At 31.0% G+C, this 15,210-nt stretch overlaps 1 long non-coding RNA gene across 1 annotated transcript in view; it reads right to left on the bottom strand.

Annotated features, from left to right (window-relative positions):
* Positions 1 to 14,901, bottom strand: part of LOC138341699 (uncharacterized) — a 33,095-nt gene extending 18,194 nt beyond the window's left edge. The window contains exons 1-2 of the long non-coding RNA XR_011214552.1: positions 14,153 to 14,901; positions 1,512 to 1,683 (exon numbers count right to left, since the gene is read on the bottom strand). This is a non-coding gene — a long non-coding RNA (uncharacterized lncRNA). The remainder of the gene's footprint in view (positions 1 to 1,511; positions 1,684 to 14,152) is intronic.
* Positions 14,902 to 15,210: the final 309 nt, after the last annotated feature.

Raw genomic sequence — 15,210 nt, 5'->3', positions numbered from 1 at the left:
ATGATGGTTCTTTCAAGAAGGTTGAAGAAAAAGGTGAGAAAAACTCTAGTTTTTTTTTGTAAAGTTTGCAAAAAGACTAATCACAATGCAGAAAAATATTCGCACAAAGTCAAGCCCCATGTAATTGTTGTAAAAAGTTTGGTGATGTTGAAAAGTATTGGTGGCACAAGAAATGGGAGCAAGCAAATTTTTGTGAAAAACAGGAGGAAGAAAGGGAAGAAAACCTTTTCTTTGCTTCCAAATTTGATGCATACACCGATCCCTAGCATTTCCAATTATAAGATGAAAAGCATCTTCAAAACAATATTGGTACAGATTATATGCCACCTCACCACCAATCCTCCTGCGATATTTATCCAAATTTCCTAAAGTTGCTGAAATGTGAAAAAATTTGCACCTCTTCTTAGATTAAGGGCAACAACACTAATGTATTGGAACCTAGAACGTAGTTACACTACTAGGTGTCAGTGGTAACATGAATGGAACAAAGTTGGCTCTCTAGAAGAAAGCAATGCGTCTTGTTTTTGAGAACGTGGGGCTTTTCAACCAACTTGCTATTGTTACTTTCTCATCTATATCTCATAGAAGCTACCTATTATGATGGATTATCAAACAAGAGCATCAAAATATGTATTAGCTATAAATGGCATTTCATTAAATTATGGGATTGAAAAAGGACTCAAGATGGGAGATCATTTTCTTGAAGAGAGGTGCAAGTTCACAAAGCTTAATATTTGATACTCCTTGTTGAACAATTTTTTCTATAATGTTTTACTCACTACATTTTCTTCTACTATTCTGCCTTATCATGTTTCCATTAGTCATTTAGTGAATCAGGTTATTTTAGTTCGAGTGAAAAATTTAGATTTTACAACTTTAAATCTAATGACATTTTCTATTTAATCTTAATTCTACCTTCCTAATACTTTACTTCAAAATTATTGAGTATTTGTATATTTGTTATAGAATTTAATAACTTCTTAATTAATCATAAATTTAAGTTATTTAAGACAAGTGTTCCTTACATAATTTGTTATTTTAAGTTCATTTAATATTAGAAGTTGGTTGATGACTACAAAGTCAGTGAACTTTCGATTTTGAAACTAATGTGAAATAAATTTTAATATAGTTACATATTGTACGCATTAGTATGTATATGGATTTTAGGCTCTAAACATGTACATTGATGTCTCAAATATTTTATACTCTGTTATCAATATGTCAAATATGATGAACTCAACATGACTAAACCTAAACAATTGAACATAAATACCATAGAATCAAGATAATGAGATATCTAAGTACACGAATGTAAGAAACATAATGATTATTAAAATCAGTTAATACAACAAAAGAGTTTAAAGTGAACTTCTGAAACTGAGTAACTTATGACTAAACTATATATCTATATGCAATGAGTTTTAGAATACTCTTTTTAAATGGTGGAGAAAATAATCATTCATAAAATTATAATCATAAGAATAATATATTAGTTTCCTAAAATAACATACCATTTCGGATAACCCGACATAGCAACCATGAGAGCACATGGAGTCTGGTCGTTGCCCCATAAGTTAAGACACCATCTACCTTGTCAAGCGTCATACATTTCTTCTAGATCCATGATAAGCTTTTCCAAGGGGCATATAGAGGAATCATCTCAATAACTAATATAATCCTTGCCTACAATGGTATACATAGTTTAAGGCATTTTTATTTAAGTTTATGCGTACTATTACTTAAAAATGTCATGAAATAGCTTTAAGCTCATACATCGTAATTTTACATAACACCAATAAAAACATGTTTACCTTTAAAATATAAACATCATAACATAAATCATATGCATGTCTTGTAGAGATTATAAGAAAACATACTTCAAAGTTCATAGGATGAAATTCATTGAAAGATATTTGAAATACATATATCATAGTTCATGATTTAAAATCATGTGAGTCATATAATATATCACATGGTTCATAGTTTTAGGCATAACTTCGTAGTATTAATGCTCAAATAAATTTTATAAAAATCATATTTCATACTTTTGCACTCTCATGTGAAAAAAGGGACAAACTTTTGAAATAAGATTTGCTAAGATAATGACTGATATTGTAGGGGTTAAGAGGCCATAAACACTAGTCACAAGAAATATGAATTTTCTACATAAATAAAATGGCAGTTCATTATGGAGGTAATTACATTGTCTTAAATAAATAAAAAATCATGGAAGATTTCGTAAGGGCATCAAGAGTTGACGAAATATATGACAATTTCATTGGTCTTAATTCTAGGGTTCCTAATATAATAATAATTTTTAGGGATTCATCAGCAATACATCAAGTAAACATTAGAAAGTTATTAAGAAGCCATTAAATAGTTTTCAAGATAGAAACAACTAGTTTCATAATTGTTCAAAATTTCATGGAAGCAGCCTTATAAAATTCATGGTGGTAAGATATTTATTGGATTTAGATACTTCTATGAATAATTCTTGGGTTTCATGAAGATTTAAGAATAATTCAAGAACATCGATTTCGTATTAACCCTAATACATTCATGAAAGATACTCTTAAACATAAAAATGTAATCTGTTGGACCGATCAAAATGTTCCCATATACAAACATAACCTTAACGCTTAGAAAAACAAGAGTTCTTGAAGATAAAGGTTTGTGCTTGTAACCTTACATCTTGAACATAATAAATAATTCTTTGGAATTATCAGCGATAATGTTTGGGGGAATAATCTTGATTCAAAACCCTAGGATTCTCGGAGCGAATCTTGAACATGGAGGCTTTAGATCTTGAAAATTGGGAAAACTCATTTGATGTTCTAGATCTTTTGGATAATGAGAATTAGGGATTTTGGGACTTACCCACACACAGACGTAGCTTTACATACCAAGAAAAACAAGAGTTCTTGAAGAAAAAGTTTTGTGCTTGAAACCTTAAAGGTCGAACATGTGAAATACTTTTATGGAATTCTCGGGGATGAAAATTTGGGAAATAATCTTGATTAAAAACCCTAGGATTTTATGTGCGAATCTTGAACATGGAGGCTTTATATCTTGAAAAATCGGGAGAACCCACTCATGATGTTCTAGATCTTTGGGAGAAGGAGAATTAGTGATTTTGATAGTTAATCTATGTATTAGGATGTTATTAAGTTATAAAGGATTAGGGAAGTTCATATAGAGTAGAAGGTCAATAATACCCATTTTTGAAAATAAGAATAATAGGAAAATAAAACAAAATGACCTTGTAATGAATCTTGTATGACACTTCGGTGACTTGTAGGCCCCATTGTCAAAATATTTTGAGCATTGCCAAAGTGGATCTTTGTATCATAAAATTTAAAAATTTATGAAGATTTTTGGGCCATTTTGACGATGCAGTTCGGCAACTTTAGTAATCTAACATTAACTTTATACTCCATTGTTCAACAGATGGATGGTCGGTGACGTTGGAAAGAAGACTCTAGGTCCTTTAATTTGATAGGATGTGGCTCACCTAATTCATGATATATTAAGATATATAATCTTTTCAGTTTTAATCCTCATGATCTTATAAAAAACTTAAATGACAGGTATGCTTTGTACTCAACAAAGTGCTACAGGTTCCTTATGACCCTAATTTACATATTATACACATCGCCTATTTAGAAATTGATCTTAACACATGCACAATTGATAATAACCTGGTATAAGACTATTTCCATACAAAGAATAGTTCAGATGTTAGTAGAAATTTTTGAGGTGTTACATTACATACCTTATGGATAGACTCGTTCCAATAGTTATTTCAAACTTCTACCATTCACACATTAGGGGGTCTCAAGTTCTATCAAGTTGAGGAAAATATATTCATCATCAAATTCTTTTGCATCATTTCGTACAAAATATATGGGTGATGCGACAGGCATGATATGAAAGAACTTTGGTCGCTCTCCAAATCCAAGTGACTGTCACCCGACACACTACCCAATCAAAGCAGACCAAACTCATAAGCTACACCCCAATAATATTCATTAAAAGAACCACAAAATTTATACACTTTCATATCAATCAAGAATAGTTATTAACATTAAAACAATATAGACTAAAGGTATTTTATTAACCAATTGAAAAAAAATATAAAAGAAGATAGAACGAAACTAAAAATAAAAGAGAAGAAGACAATACAGTGGTCTTTCAACCCATCCGTAACATGAACCAGGAAGTATAAGCTAATGAGATTTTACGTGAAAATATTTAGCAAGCCACTCGTGTCCTGAAAAAAAATGGGAGTATCTACCTCTTTTTCCAGTGAAGGAGCACGAAGAGGTGTCAACAACCCAAAAGAGGAAACAGTAAATTCATATTGCAAGGTAGTGTTTTATTTCGTTTACTATATATATATATATATATATATATATATATATATATATATATATATATATATATATATACCATGAGTTGAGTTTTAACACCTAGAAGTTTCTATGATAAGATCCGAACTATTCTTCATTTTGTATAAGGTCATTTTAGGTGATTCTTAAATTGTTCTTTTAAGTGTTACAGTTTTAGTATGAGAATAATTTTGGAGATGAATTAAGGTCACTAGACTCCCCTAACACAACGTTGAGTTGGAAGCTTCATTACAAATTAAGTTTTGATATAAGATATCTCTTAGCATATAATGAATTAGTTGTTACTTAACCTATCAAATTGAAGGTTTATGAGTGATCTTGTCAACATCACAAAGTTTGCCTCATTTTGAGTTCGGAAAAAAAGGTTATGCCCATTTTATTTAAATCTTGCCATCCAAGTTCTATGGATTGCAACAAAGGATGGCAGAATGTTCCACGAACCATAGAGCTATCCGTGGAGGCCTTCTGCATTTCTTTGTCCAGCAACATCCAAAATGCGTTCTAGGATTATTTCGGTCTTTTTTCAAGATTTTTGACCCTTCTCTAAGTTGTTTATGAGTATTTTAACCAATTATATCATTGAACTAACTAGATATCCTCTCAAAATTCATCAATATAAATTATCAAGTATCTAAAAATTCTCTAAAAACTTAACTAGATATCCTCTCAAAATTCATCAATATAAATTATCAAGAACCCTAAAACTTCTTTGTCAAAAAATCAATATATAAAGAAATACTTTCCGTCTAAGATTTTCCCAAGTTCCTTCAATCTCAAGATCAAGCCACAAGATTCCATGTTCAAAGATTTCTGGGAATATGATGAGAGAAGTTAACATGATGAAACACCCAAATACACTATCCTCTTACATTTACATTAGTACCAAATAAAAAAAGGGTTCTCATTCCATTTGCAATTACAAATAAGGAAAAAAAGTTATGCTTACTGTTATTGCCAATGCACTTGAAGTTGAAAAACTGCCTGCATTTAGAAGTAAATTTGGCCACACCATTAATAATTTTTATCCTTGTTCCCATTCTAGGTATCGATAACCATATTTAATGTAGAAATCTTTACACTTCATCTTCATTGGCAATAACATTAAGCATGGAAACCACATTTTCCCCATTTGCACATACCAATGGAGAGAGCTCCCATTTCAATTTGGTACTAATGTAAATGTAGAAGTGCATATTGTTGGGGTATTTCATCCTTTTAAATTCTCCCATCCTCTACCAATAATATATCCATCTCGTCCATGCTTATATTGTTTGGAAAAGGTTCCTCATCTTAAAATTGAACATTCTGGGGATGGGGTGCAGATATTAATGGTAGAGGGAGAGAGAAGTTAATTGCATAAAACACCTAAATATTATGTTCTCCTACGTTTATATCACCAAAAAATTAAAAAGTGATCTCCTTCCATTTGCAGCTCCAAATGGGGCAAAAGTTTTTTCAATGTTTAACATTATTGCCAATACCACTAATGTTAAAAGAGTGTCTACATTTGATCATAAATATGACCAACAATACATTGAATGGGAACAATGATGAAGGCTTAAAATGGTGAGGCCATATTTATTATTGAATGCAGACAATCTTTCCACTTTAGATGCATTGGCAAAAACGTTAAGCATGGAAACCACCTTTGTCCCATCTGCAGATGAAAATGGAAAGAGTTACCCTTTTCAATTCGATATTCATGTTAATGTAGGAGGACGTCGTATTCGAGTGTATTGTCCTGTTAACATCTCTCGTCTTCTATGAGTAATATCTATAACCCTTCCCAAGCATGTTAAATTTTCATATGATGAGCCTCTTTTTAAAAAGATTGGCACGAATTATACAACCTCACCTTTGATCCTAGTGGGATATTTATCTGAATTTCCTAGAGTTGCTAAAAATGTGCGAAAATATGCACCTCTTCTCAGAGTAAGGGAACCACCAATAAAGGATTGGAACTAAAAAACACACACCTATTGACCTAGTTACAGTATTAGATGTCACTGGGAACATGAATGGAACAAAGTTGAATCTCTTGAATAAAGTATTGTGCCTTGTCATAGATAACTTAGGGCATTTCTATTGGAATTAATTCATTCACTTCACACCTTCATGGTTAGTATTTAAGTATTCTCTCTTAGTTTCCCAAAATGTCTTTTAGAATTTTGTAATACATATATCTAGTAATTCGTGATACATATATTTAGTTAATTGTGCAAGACTTTTTGTTTTCTATTTTGAGTAATATAAATAGTGATGTAGTTGATGATTGTAATAATTTCAAGTGGTCTTACGTAGCCCATACAAAACTTGAGCATTCTCTAAAGATATTATTCTTGTTGTATGTTTCCTACCAATTTGTATAAGAGCAAGTTTTGTTCTTAATCTAGGTTTAGATGAAAAAAAAATGGCATCCAAAACAAATGAAGGTTTTTATTCTTTAGTTGCTCTTATTCCATTTTTTTGTCGAACCGATTTTGAATACTGGAAGATAAGAATGAGAACACATCTAAAAGCTCAAGAAATGTGGACAATGGTTGTAAATGACTATGAAGAGCCAGAAAAAGATGGTGAACTTTCAATAGTAGAGATAAAAGATCTTGAGGCTAAGTATCGTCAAGATGCAAAAGCCTTGAGTAAGATTCAAATAGGAATCTAAAAATCATATTTTGCTTACAAAATTGCTACTTTGTGAGACTGCAAAGCAAGCTTGGGAGTCTTTGGGATTGAAGTGTATATTGACGAAAAATTACACACTATAATTTGTCAAACTCTTAGAAGAGAGTTTGAAAACATGAAGATGATAGAATCTGGAAAATAGATGAATATTACACAAAAGTCATGAATTTTGTGAATGAAATAAGAAATCATGGTGATATAATTTCTAACCAACAAGTTGTGGAAAATATTCTAAATAGTGTCACAAAAAAACATGAGTACATTGTTTCTATCACTAACGAGACGAAAGATCTTTCTAAGCTTTATATAAAAAACCTAGTTGGATCATTTCCTGCACAGGAGAAGCAAAGGTTTTTTCATGAAGATCAACCCAAAGAAACGACTTTCCAGTCCATAATAAATGAGAATTGTCAAAATTTCTCAAAAAAATCAACAAAAGAAGAATTACAATCCTAAAAAAGAAGCAGGATCATGATGATTCTTCTAAGAAAGTTGAAGAAAATGGTGAGCAAAGTACTTTTCTTTTTTGTAAAATTTGCAAAAGGACTATTCACATTGCAGAAAAATAATGGCACAAAGTCAAGCCCTAATGTATATTTTATAAAACAAATTGTCCACATTGAGAATGATTTTTTCCACAAGCACCTGGAGAAAGCAAAATTCTGTGAGGAACAGGAGGAAAAAATGGAAGAAAATCTTTCTTTTGCTTCTTAATGTGATGCTTCAACAAAATGCAATGAATAGTATGTTGATAGTGGTTGTAGAAATCATATGACTGGAGACGAAAATTTTTTCTTCTTAATTAATAGTTGCATCACTATTAAAGTGAGGATGGGGAATGGAGTCGTAGTTGATGCAAAAGGTAAAGATATCATTTCAATCATTATCAAAGGGAGCGGTGATGATGTTCTTAATTGACTTGAAAGAACATTTGCGTAGTGTTGGTCAATTCATGGAAAATGGTTATATCTTATGTTTAGAGATAATTATTGCAATATTTATGATAAAATTGAGCCAAATCAAGTCATAGTTGATGTACCGATGATAAAAATAAAATTTCCTTTACAATTAATTCAAAAAAAAAGTTGTAGATAATTCATAGCTTGACACAAAAATTGTCACTGGAATTTTCTTGGTTTGAAGTTTCTCAAGTAAAAAGACATGATACAAGACCTTTCTGAAATACATACTAAGAATAAGGTAGATAATATTTTTATCATATCTTTAAATGTGTCAAATCAAGAAGAGGGCGAGCAAGAGTAAGATGTTCCTCAAGGAAGATAAATATTATATTTAGATGATGAAGAATCACTTCGAAGAGGAATAAAAATGTTATATGACATTTTTCAAAGAATAAACTTTTCCAGTGTTAAGAAAGAAAATTATGAGGAGGCAATAAAGCATGATGTTTGATAGAAAGCTTGATAGAAAAAAATCGGAAGATTGAGAATTATTATACTTGGGAGTGTGTGAGTATACCCAAAGAAAGAGAAGTTGTAAGTCTAAGGTGAATTTCTAAAACCACACTAAATCAAAAAGGAGATATTCAAAAACGTAAGAGAAAGGAAAAATTCAGTTGGAATTATTGTCAGACAGGAGAACAACTTCTTGACGTCTTCACCACAACACTTCCGGTGAAAAGTTTTGCCATCTTCTAGAAGGCATTGTAGTTTTCAAGCAAATGTATTAAGGGGGAGTATTTGAATTAATGCATTCACTTCACACCTTTATGTTTAATATTTCAATATTGTGTCTTAGTTTCTCAAGAAATCTTTTAGAATTTTGTAATACATGTATCTAGTAATTTGTAATACATGTATTTAGTCAATTGTCCAACACTTTTTATTTTTATTTTGAGTAGTATAAATAGTAATATAGTTGATGATTGTAATAATCTCAAGTGGTTTCAAGTAGCCTATATATTTCTTGAGCATTCTCTAAAGATAGTATTATCCTTGTATATTTCCTACACTTTCTACCAACTTGCTATTGTTACTTTCTCATCTATAACTCATAGAAACTTCATGCTAATGGCCTATCGTACAAGAGCATTAAAAGTTGTATTGGCTATAAATACTATTTTATTAAATTGTGGTATTGAAAAGGGACTCAAATTGGGGGATCGTGTTCTTCAAGAGAAACATGAAAAGAGTCCAATTGCGAGTATCATTCTCTTGTATGACGGGAGAGACAGTTGTGTAATGGTGATACCTTCAATCAACACAACATAAATCCAAACCTTATATACTCAAAGCCAATATTGATCCCTTATATGAATCGGATGCCTTATTCAGTTCGTCCTAGTAATAGACAAATGGCATTGAAAATGTCAACTTTCCTTGTTCAGACTTTTTGAATTCAATTCAGACCATGATTCTTCTGCTCTTTATGCTATTTCTTATGCATCAAGCGGAACATTTTCATTTATTTAATGGTTTATTACTATTCAAGAAGCCTTTGCAATGTGTATTAGTGGTATCATTAGTGTCGTATCCCATGAGTTTTAACGTAATTGCATAGCAGCCTCACCTACAATAAAGAATATTCCATATCTTCGGACATATATATAAGTGAAATTTTCGAACGTCAAGAGCAACCTGTAATTATTATTGGGGACATGTATGAAAACAAGGAGAAAGAATTTCTTATATACTTTCCTATTCCCTCCGTTAAAACTACTCTCAAGTTGTGGAAACTTCTCTCTTAAAAATCGTAAGTTATCACAAAAATAGTGTGTCCGATGAGATGATAACAGTAGAAGGTGAGACAACTAAGACACGTCAGCCTCTCCATCTGGTGTTGTCTCCCACAAATAAATAGTATGTAAGGAGGTTGATAGGCAGATAAATTAGATAGAAGTAACAGATGAAATAAAAGAAGCATCAGATAGAGCAAATATGGGGGATCTTGAGGATGCATGGCTCGATGAATTATCATTTATCAACAATATCTTCATCCTGTCCATGTCGATTTTGTTTGAAATAGGCTTATCATTTTAAAATTGAACATGTTGGGGATGGGCTGGCGATATTATTTGTACAGGACAAGAGAAGTTAAACCCTCCTATATTTACATCGGTAATGAATTGAAAAGGTACCACTTTCCATTTGCATCTACAGATGAGGCAAAGATGAATTCCATGTTTAACGTTATTTCAAATGCCTCTGAACTGGAAAAGTTGTTTGTATTCAGAAGTAAATATGGCCTCAAGGTTCTCAACTTTCATCCTTGTTCCCCTTCTATGTACCAATGACCATATTTACTCTAGAACAAAGACATTTTTTCAGTTTAGCTCCATTAGCAATATCATTAAGTATGAGAACCACCTTTGAGCAATTTGTAGATGCAAATGGAAAGAGCTTCATTTTAATTTGGCACTAATAAAAATGAAAAAAGGCATAGTATTTCATTGTTTCATCTTGTTTATTTCTCTCATACTCTACCAATAATATCTTCACCCTGTCCATGTCGATGTTTGTTTGAAAAAGGTTCGTCATCTGAAAAATTGAACATGTTGGGGACGGGGTGGATATATATTGGCAGAGGACAGGAAATTTAACAAAATGAAACATCCGAATACTATGCGCTGCTACATTTACATACTTACCAAATCTTACAAGGATCTCTTTCCATTTGAATCTATAAAATGGGGCAAATGTTGTTTTCATGATTAATGTTATTGCCAATGCATCTAAAGTGGAAATATTTTCCGCATTCACCACTAAATATGGCCTTACCGTTTTCAGCTTTCATTCTTTTACCTATTTGACGTATTCATGGCCATATTTAGCATAGAATACACACATTCTTTCCACTTTATCTGAAAATGGAAATAACGTTAAGAATGAAAACCACATTTCCTAGTTTGCATATGCAAAGGTAAGGGATCCCTTTAATATTATTTTGTACTAATGTAAATGTAAGAGGGAATGTGTTTCAAGTATTTCATCTTGTTAATATATCTCTTTCTCAACTATAAATATCTCCACCCCGTCCATGCTGGTGTTGTTTGAAAAAGTTTCATTATCTAAAAATTTAACATGTTGGGAGTGGGGTGGCGATGTTTTTTGTAGTTGATGAGAGCAGGGGCGGCTCAACGCAATCGGATGCCTAAAGTAAATTTTCAACCAAAGGCTAAAATCTAAATAGACTTTGTATGCACTTTTTTTAAAAAAAAAAAGTTCTTACATTTTTAAATGCAAAATATATATATTTAATATTTCTTAGAAAAATTATTTATTCGATTTCTTATTCAATTATTATCTTTAGATAAGATTTTATTAATTCAACTTTGGAAAACATCTTTGTGCTCATCCAATTATTATATCAATCGTTAACATACTTCTGTAAGCAATAAGTTGGAATTTTTCAAATAAAGATAAGAGTTCGAACTACAAAATTTGATTCAAGAAGTTGATAATTTGTATACCCAACATTTTACTATGATTGTTTTGTAATGCTTGAAGATCCAAGAATCAATAGAAAAAGAATTTATGATTTACTTTGATTAGGACTTTTCGACTACTGATTCATATTTTTGAGAGAGTAATACTCTAACTTATAAAAAAATTAAAGAAGATAGTGTAATAGGAGTTGAAAGAATACAATAATGTGAATGTGTAAGAAAATGAAATAATTCTTCATAATTTCTTCTATCTAAGTCGAATTAAAGAGAATAAAATAGTTTTTTTAAAAAAAAAGTTATTTACTTTAATCATAAATAATTAATTTATTCGATAAAAAAACACATAATTTATTCTGGGTAAAAAACAGAGGCCCTTAAATTTGAAGGCTAAGGCAGATGCATTATTCAAATAAGCTTGGAGCCAATCCTGGATGAGAGAAGTTCACACGATGAAACATCCCAATACAATGTCCTCCTTTATTTACATTTTTACCAAATTGAAATAGGGATATCTTTCCATTTGCAATTGCAAATAGGGCAAAGGTGATTTCAATGCTTAACGTTATTGCCAATGCACTTGAAGTGGATAGAGTCGATATTTAGTAGTAAATATGGCTGCACCATTCTCAATTTTCATCCTTTTTTCCCTTTCTAGGTATTGAAAACCATATTTACTACAAAACTGTTTCCACTTTATCTTCATTGGCAATAACAATAACTATGAAAACCCCCTTTTCCCTATTTGTAGATGCAAATGGAACGAGCTCCGAATTTGGTAGCAATGTAAATTTTGGAGTGCATCGTATTTGGGTATTTCACCATTTTTAATCTCCATCCTCTACCAATAATATCTTTACCCCGTCTATGCGGATGCTGCTTAACAAAGGTTCCCCATCTTAAAATTGTATATGTTGGGGACAGGGTGGTGATATCATTGTTAGAGAGCGAGAGAAGTTAATAAGATAAAACACCTGAATATGATGTCCTCTTACATTTACATCACTACAAAATTGAAATGGGATGTCCTTCTATTTGCATTTCCAAATGGGGAAAAGGTTGTTTCCATGCTTAACATTACTTCTTATACAACTAAAGCTAAAAGAGTGTCTACATTTGACAGCACATATGGCCAACGATACCTATAATGCGAACAAAGATGAAGACTTAAAATGTCGACGCCATATTTACTTTTGAATGTAGACACTCTTTCCACTTTAGATACATTTAATAAAATGTTAAGCATTGAAACCTCCTTTGCCCCAACTGTAACTGCAAATGGAAAGAGCTTCCTTTACAAATTGATATTGATTCAAACGTAGGAGGGCATCATATTCGCGTTTTATCCTGTTAACTTCACTTGTCCTCTACCAATAATATTTGATACTCCTCGTTGAACAATTTTCTTCTATCATGTTTTACTCACTACATTTTCTTCTGTCATTCTGCCTTTTCATGTTTCCATTAGTCAATAGTGAATCCGGTTATTTTAGTTTGAGTGAACAAATTAGAGTTTACAACTTTAAATCTAATGACATATTTTCTATTTAATGTTAATTTTACCTTCCTAATACTTTAGTTCAACATTATTGAGTATTTGTATATTTGTTATAGAATTGAATTCTTCTTAATTAATCTAAAATTTTAGTAACTTAAGACAAGAATTCGTCACATAATTGTTTTTTTTATGTTCATTTAATATTAGAAGTTTGATGATGACTACAAAGTTAGTGAAATTTCGATTTTGAAACTAATGTGAGATAAATTTTAATGTAGTTACATATTGTAAGCATTAGTATGTATATGAATTTTAGGTTCTAAACATGTACTTAGATGTCTCAAATAGTTTATACTTTGTTATATGCCATCTAAGATGAGAGTATTATTCTCCCGGCTTAACAATAAGTGAAAAGCTATGGTGACATAATATTCAGTACGTCCTAGAAGAACAAAAGGCTCTTAAAAGTTTAGGTGTCTACTTTTAATAATTTTTCCTTTTGTCATCGAAGAAAGAATTTATTTAGGAGGAGGATAAGCTGATGAGATAATAGGCTACATAACATGTCACACCCCGAGCCTACACCGTAAATGTGGCTAGCACCCAATGTCATTTATGACTCGAGTGTACCCACAACATGGCATGAAATATGACCATATAGATCTATAGGAGACGAATGTATTTTTTTAAAAAAAATAGACTATTTGAGAAATTCATCATAAAAAGGAAAATAGGTCTTTGAATAAGAGTTTTTCAAAAATAAATTATTAAAATTTTGAAGAATAATGACACCAAGGTATAAACTTGAATGCATGTCTAATTGTCTATATATGAAACCTCCAACTTACCTTTGTCTAATTGGATAACTACTAACTACAAAGATGAACTCAACATGACTAAATATGAACAATTGAACATAAATAGGATAGCATCAAAATCATGAGATATCTAAGTACACGAATGTAAGAAACATAATCATTATCAAAATCAATTAGTGAAACTAAAGAGTTTAAAGTGAACTTCTGAAACTGAGTAACTGATGATTAAACTTAATATCTATATTCAATGAGTTTTAGAATACTTTTTTCAATTGGTGGCGAAAATCATCATTTCTAAAATTATAATCATAAGAATAATATATAGTTTTATAAAATAACATACCTTTTAGGTTAATCCGACATAGCCACCATGAGAGCACATGGAGTCTGGCCTTCGCCCCATTAGTTAAGCCACCACATACCTTGTCAAGAGCCATACATTTATTTTTGATCCATATAAGCTCTTCCAAGGGGCATATAGAGGAGTCATCTCAACAACTAATATAATCCTTACCTAAATTCTTATACATTGTTTCAGGCATTTGTTATTTAAGCTTATGCCTACCATTACTTTAAAAAAGTCACGAAATAGCTTTAACTCATATCATAGTCTTACATAACACTCATAAAAAACATGTTTACCTTTAAAAGATACTTCATAACGTAAATCCTATACATGTCTTGTAGAGATTATAAGAAAACATACTTCAAAGTTCACAGGATGAAATTCATTGAAAGATATTTGAAATACATATATCATAGTTCATGATTTAAAATCATGTGAATCATATCATAAATAACATGGTTCATAGTTTTAGGCAGAACTTCATAGGATTAATGCTGGAATAAATGTCATAAAAATCATAGTTCATACTTTTGCAATCTCATGTGAAAAAGGGACAAACTTTTGCAATAAGATTTTCTAAGAGAATGACTGATATTGTAAGGGTTAAGAGGTCATAAACAGTAGCCACGAGAAACATGATTTTTTTGTACATACATAACTTGATATTTCATGGAGGTAATTACATGGTCTTGAAAGAATAAAATAATTGTGGAAGATTTCATAAGAGCATCAAGAGTAGACAAAATATATGATAATATTATTTCTCTTAATTGTAGGCTTCATAACATAAGAATAATTTTTAGAGATTCATCAAGAATACATAAGTAACCATTAAGAAGTTATTAAGAAGCCATTAATCTTTGTTTTCAAGTTAGAAACAACTATTACTTTCATAACTGTTCATAATTTCATGGAAACAATCTTATAAAATTAATGGTGGAAAGATTTTCATAGGATTTAGATACTTTTATGAATAATTCTTGAGTTTCATAAAGATTTAATAATAACTCAACACATATGATTTTGTTCTAACCCTAATACATTCATGAAAGATA

Source organism: Solanum lycopersicum, chromosome 2 (assembly GCF_036512215.1).
Source record: "Solanum lycopersicum chromosome 2, SLM_r2.1".
Taxonomy (NCBI): domain Eukaryota; kingdom Viridiplantae; phylum Streptophyta; class Magnoliopsida; order Solanales; family Solanaceae; genus Solanum; species Solanum lycopersicum.
Note: the sequence above shows the minus strand (reverse complement) of the source record. Positions and strands in the feature narration are given on the sequence as shown.